This window comes from Gossypium hirsutum, chromosome A06 (genome assembly GCF_007990345.1).
Source record: "Gossypium hirsutum isolate 1008001.06 chromosome A06, Gossypium_hirsutum_v2.1, whole genome shotgun sequence".
In the NCBI taxonomy this organism is placed as follows: domain Eukaryota; kingdom Viridiplantae; phylum Streptophyta; class Magnoliopsida; order Malvales; family Malvaceae; genus Gossypium; species Gossypium hirsutum.
This window is the reverse complement of record NC_053429.1, coordinates 21,870,689-21,876,597: the sequence shown is the minus strand read 5'-3', so window position 1 is coordinate 21,876,597 and position 5,909 is coordinate 21,870,689. Positions and strand designations below refer to the sequence as shown.

The 5,909-nt window shown below is 36.3% G+C and overlaps 1 non-coding gene across 1 annotated transcript; it reads left to right on the top strand.

Moving 5' to 3' along the window:
- The first annotated feature begins 4,136 nt into the window (after nt 1-4,136).
- LOC121231548 (small nucleolar RNA R71) lies at nt 4,137-4,243 on the top strand. Its single transcript, XR_005929606.1, has one exon. It is a non-coding gene; the product is annotated as a small nucleolar RNA R71 (small nucleolar RNA).
- Nucleotides 4,244-5,909: the final 1,666 nt, after the last annotated feature.

Sequence of the window (5,909 nt, the reverse complement as noted above, 5' to 3'; positions counted from 1 at the left end):
GCGAAGGCGGTCGTGTGCGTGGGTTAGGAATGGTACGAAAGGAGAGCGGGAGGGGAAGTCTTGGAAGTTTGGGGCTGACAGAGGAGGAGGGTGGTGGCTGGAATAGGGTGATAAAGGCTTACGTCGACTAGGGTGGAATTTAGGTGAAGAAGAAGATAAAAGAAAGAATGAAAAGGGGATTAGGGTTTTTATGGGGACACGGTCGTGTTAGGCCCGTGTTGGGCCACACGGCCATAGACATGTCCGTGTGGTTCACATGGCCGTGCTGCATGGCCATGTCCGTGTGGTTCACACGGCCGTGTCGCATGTCTATGTGCAATTACCTTTGCTTCTTCCATGCCTGTGGGGCCTCCCACATGCCTATGTGATCGTACACACGGCCATGTGCCTTGCCCATGTAGCTCTCTAACTCGCTTTAAATTTGAAAAATTAAGCTCTAGTTTTTGCACGGCCTAGGACACGCCCGTGTGTCCCTAACCTTGAAGTGGTTCGTTCCATCCTTAAGCTCGTAAAGGGGTTGCTTTGGTTCATCGAGTATTCTTGGTTCCTCCTTAACATGTGTCTGCCATTCATCTAGCTCGTCAATCTGTAGTGTTCGTTCCTCATGACTCGTTCTATTATTGTTGCAATAAGTAGAATGTGAGTCTATCACGCTCTTCCTAGGGGTTTCCTGCAAAGGATTTTGAGCCACAAAGTTACTCATATTAACAGAACTCATATAATCATCTCGATTACTAGATGTCTTAACGGAATCACGAGCTTGGAGTTTAATCCTGTCATCACCTACACGAAGCATCAATTCACTTGTGCTAACATCAATGACGGTTCTAGCAGTTGCTAAAAAGGGTCGTCCAAAAATTAAAGGTACGTCACTATCCTCATCCATGTCTAAAACAACAAAGTCAACTAGGAATATGAATTTATCGATTTTGACTAATACGTCTTCAAAAAATACCCCTAGGAAATCTAATTTTTCTATCTGCCAATTGGATGCTCATACTAGTTTGTTTAAGTTTCCCAAGACCTAGTTGCTTAAACATTTTATAGGGCATGACATTAATACTCGCCCCTAAATCAGCCAAAGTATTATTAACATTTAAACTACCAATTAAACAAGGAATAGTAAAACTCCCTGTATCTTTCAATTTGTTGGGTAGTTTATTCTGTAGAATGGCTGAGCAGACTGCATTTAGCTCCACGTGCGGCGCATCATCTATCTTCCGTTTGTTTACCAAAAGCTCCTTTAAAAAATTAACTAAATTGGGCATCTGCCAAAGAGTTTCAATAAATGGTAAGTTACTATGAAACTTTTTTAGAAGTTTAAGGAATTGTTCATTGGTGTGGTTTTTCTTTGTCGCGTTGGGCTATGGCACATAAGGTTTATACTCTTTACTTAGCAGTTTATGTTCGCTGTGGCTCACCTCAACCTTACCTTTAATTACCATAAGTTCTTGCCTCGGTTCTAGTTCTGGTTCAACTAACTCTTCCTCATCTCTTACAGTAATTGCATGAAGTTGTTCTCTTAGGTTAGTTTCGGTATTACTTGGCAAGCTACCTTGTGGCCTTTCTGAAATCATCTTAGCCAGCTGCCCTATGTGATTCTCGAGCCCTTGAATCAATACTTGCTGATTTTTAAGTGTTGTTTTGGTGTTTCAGAAGTGAGTTTCTGACACTAAAATAAACTTCGTCAACAACTCCTCAAGGTTCAGCTTCTTTTCCTACTGGTAAGGTGGTTGAAAGCCTGGAGGGGTGGAAACACAAAAATTTACACAATTTTTCATACCCTTTTTAACTTAAATTCATGTGAATTCGGTTAAATTTTTGTCGAAAAATAATTAATTTTTATAAAATAATTAAAGTACACTTAAAATATGAACATGTTGAAATTTATTTAATTTTATAATTATTTTTTTATGAATTTTGGTTATTTTCGACAGATTTGCGGAAAGGGCAAAAAATGGCTCGACAGGCGCTGCCAGAAGCACAAAACCGAAAAGCAATTTGAAGTATAGAGGCAAATTAATTTCCAGCCTAAGATGGTCAACTTATTTATATTAATTCATAATATAATTAATTTTAATTTATACCCAATTTAATTTGGGCTAAACAAATTATTATTAATTAATTATGGAAAATATGGTCCAGTTGAACCGAACCGATTAAACTGAACTGGCCAAGGATTGGGCAGCCCAAAACCATCCATATGCTGACCCAAATCAGCTTATTATTAATTAATTAAGCTTACAAAGAAGCCCTTGAAGACTTGTCAAAGTTGCATTCAAGCCCCTCCACAATTGGTGGCTTTGTGGATTTGCCCCAAGCCATATTTAGCAAAGTTGAAGCCATCAGCTTTGCCACATAGATGGTCGGCCAAGGGGTGGATCTTTGGCTGCTATTTTTATCAAATTTTAGCTGCCACATTCAGCTATAAAAACCCCCCTTGGCTGATCATTCAAAGAACACCTCAATTCATTCACATCACTTCTCTCTTCTCTCACTTTCTCCTCTTATTTTTCCATTTCAAGTCCCTTGCTCTTGTGTCGATTTCTCCCCTTGGGAAAGGGTTATTATTCTTCCATTTTAGAGCAACATTGAAGTGTTCATAGCAGCCTTGATCGGCGAGGACAACAAAGAATGAAGACGGAGCAACCTAGTCAAGCCACAGAAAAACACTGGATTTGATTCTTGCTCCCTATCTCTTTAATTTTTGTTGTTGTTGTGATGAACATATCTATGAATATTTATGTTGTTGGTATGGTTAATTTAATCAGTATAGCTTGAATTTAATTCGTGTAGGTTTGGTTACATTTCATCTACTTAAATTATTAAAATTGTGTTTATGCTGTTATAGGCCTCGGTAAAATGCTTGATTAAGTAAAATCATGCCTAAGTTATTCTTGCATTAAAATTGTGAGGCTGCTAATGAATTAATTATTTAAACGGATTGAAATTGTAATTAATGGATGCAATACTTAATCAGTGCATGTTTATTCTTCTAAGGTAGCTGAAGGTTAAATTAGCAATGTATCTGGCGATACATTTGCCTTGCATAACTTGTAAGATTATTGTGACTAAAGTGCTTCAAGGTAGGAATACCTTGTTACCTCACATAGTCTTTTATGTGCTTATTAGATTTAATTAATCGATTGAATTGACATAGGGATATGCAAGAGATTAGTTCAATTTAATGAGTATGTATGTGCCATAACATGTTTGCTTATTAAAATATGTTTAATCGTTTGAATTAACATAGGGATATGTTAAGAGATGAATGGATTTGTGTAGGTGAATATGTTCATAAGTTAGAAAATTACCGAGTTGCTGTGAATTTATTCGTAACAACATAAGCATGAGTTTAATAATTCTAAGTTAAAGAAATGTAATTAAATCAACACAATTATGAAATCTTGATTAAATCATATTTTGAAATCGTGCATTTGAGATTTATTTCTTTAGTTATTTAGTTTAAAATCTTTTTTTTCTTACTCGCCCTTAAAACAAAATACTTTTCTTCACCAAAGTGTTTTATATTGCATTCATAAATAATCCTTTTCACAGTCCCTGTGGGTACGATAATTGGACATTTACTTGTCACTTTATTACTTGTTACGATTGTGTACGCTTACACATTTCTGTTGTTCCAAGGGGGTTATGGTCTTTGATTACCTTGACCATCCTAAGAGAAGTTGGGATGGCTCCTCCAACCTGCATTGTAAGCATTACTATAGGGGTTATTCTGAGGTCTAGAATTGTTACCCATATAGTTGACTTGTTCGTTTGTAGTGCTAGGGTCGTAAGCTAGGCATTTTGGATTATTCATTCCTCCTCCACTTGTGTCACACTGCATCACCGGATGTACCTGCGTAGAAACACATAAACCATTAATCTTTTTATTTAAGTGCTCTACCTGGTTTGATAACATGGTGGCCGCGTCGAGGTTGAAAACACCAACGGTTTTTGTCGGCTTTGTCCTCATTACTTGCCACTGATAATTATTCAGTGACATCTTTTCAATGAACTCATAAGCCTCCTCAGGTGTTTTGTTATTTAGGGCACTGCCGGTGGATGCATCAATTAGTTGTCTAGTTGAGGGGTTCTAACCATTGTAGAAAGTCTGAACCTGTAACCACAAAGGTAACCCATGGTGAGGGCAACTTGTCAATAAATCCTTATACCTCTCACATGCATCGTATAGGGTCTCTAAGTCCATTTGCACAAAGGAAGATATATCATTCCTCAACTTTGCCATCTTGGCCAGCGGAAAGTATTTCAATAGAAACTTCTTGGTCATTTGCTCCTATGTAGTGATGGAACCCCGTGGTAGAGAGTTCAACCACTGTTTAGCTTTATTTTTCAATGAGAAGGGAAATAACTGAAGGCGAATGGCATCATCAAAAACAAAATTAATTTTGAAAGTGTCACAGTACTCTAGAAAGTTAGCCAAATGAGTATTTGGATCCTCATCTTGCAAACCATCGAACTGAATAAACTGTTGGATCATTTGAATAGTGTTCGACTTCAGTACAAAGCTATTTGCAGCAATAGCAGGTCTTACAATACTCGATTTAGCCCCCGCTAAATTAGGCTAGGCAGAGTTGTACATAGTACTAGGAGCAGCATTCTGATTTACAGGATTCGCGTCAACCATAGGAGGTAGCAGATTATTCTGATTTTCAGCCGTCTTCTCAGTAATATTAGTATCATTCTTGTGCTCTTCCTCTATATACTATAGACTTCACCTTATTTCTCTACAATTTCTATGAGCTGTGCTTTCAATTTCACTATCAAATAATAGAGGTCCTAACGGGTTTCTTCTAGTCATAAACTACAAGAACCTGCCAGAAGAAAATAAGAGTTAGTAAATTAAAGTAAAAACAAAAATAAAAATAAAAATAAAAAAATGGCTAAAGTAATAAAAATTAAGTGTTCCTAATATTTTAGTCCCCGGCAACGGTGCCAAAAACTTGATGGGTCACGAAACTAACTAATATTTCGACGAAGGCAAGCGCACCTATCGAATAGTAGTATAGCTATGGTGAGTCCGGAATATCGTATTCACAAGGACTAAAAGTACTAGTAATAACTGTCTTTCTATTATTTAGCTGAATAATTAAAGGAGGTGTTTTAATCTAAAATTAAACTAATTAACTATGAACGCGAGAGAGATCGAATTAGGAAAATATGTAAAAAAAAACCCAATGAGAGAGACAATACCCAGGAAAGAATCCACCTAGACTTCACTTAGTATTCTGACTTTGAATCAAACGGTTCATTCACTTGTATTCATCCGTAGAAATCCCTAAATTATGTTAATATCTCTTTCCAGACTAAGAACAACTGACTTTAGGTTGATTAATTGAAATCTCTTTTTAATTAAAACCCCTATCGTCGCATTAACTCAATCTATGGATTCCAATATTAGATTTGACTCTATTTCGGCAGATTTATGTAGTCTTATTTTTAGGATTGCAATCAACTCCACTCAATTATGCTAGATCTACTCTTAAACAGGGACTTTTGCTCCACTGAATATATAACAGCCCAGTTTAGACCCTAGTCAGAATAGTGGTTTTTGGAACACAAATTTGAGGTATGAAAATTATTTTAATGTTATTTCTAGTGTTTATAATATGTGAATTGATATGTGTGAAAGTTTTGTGTCGAAATTTTATTGTTTGTATGCTTAATTTGCAAAAAGGACCTAATCGTGTAAAATGTAAAAGTGACCTTCTATTTGTTAAAGGGCCAAATTGCCTTGTCTTTATATATGTGGGGTACTTATGATGCAATTATGCCAATGAATTAATGTATGGACAAAATTAGACATTAGTTGGTGGATTTTAAGTGAAATGAAAAAGGTTAATTTAGTAATCAAAATATTATGTTATTATAATTAAAAAAATCAAATT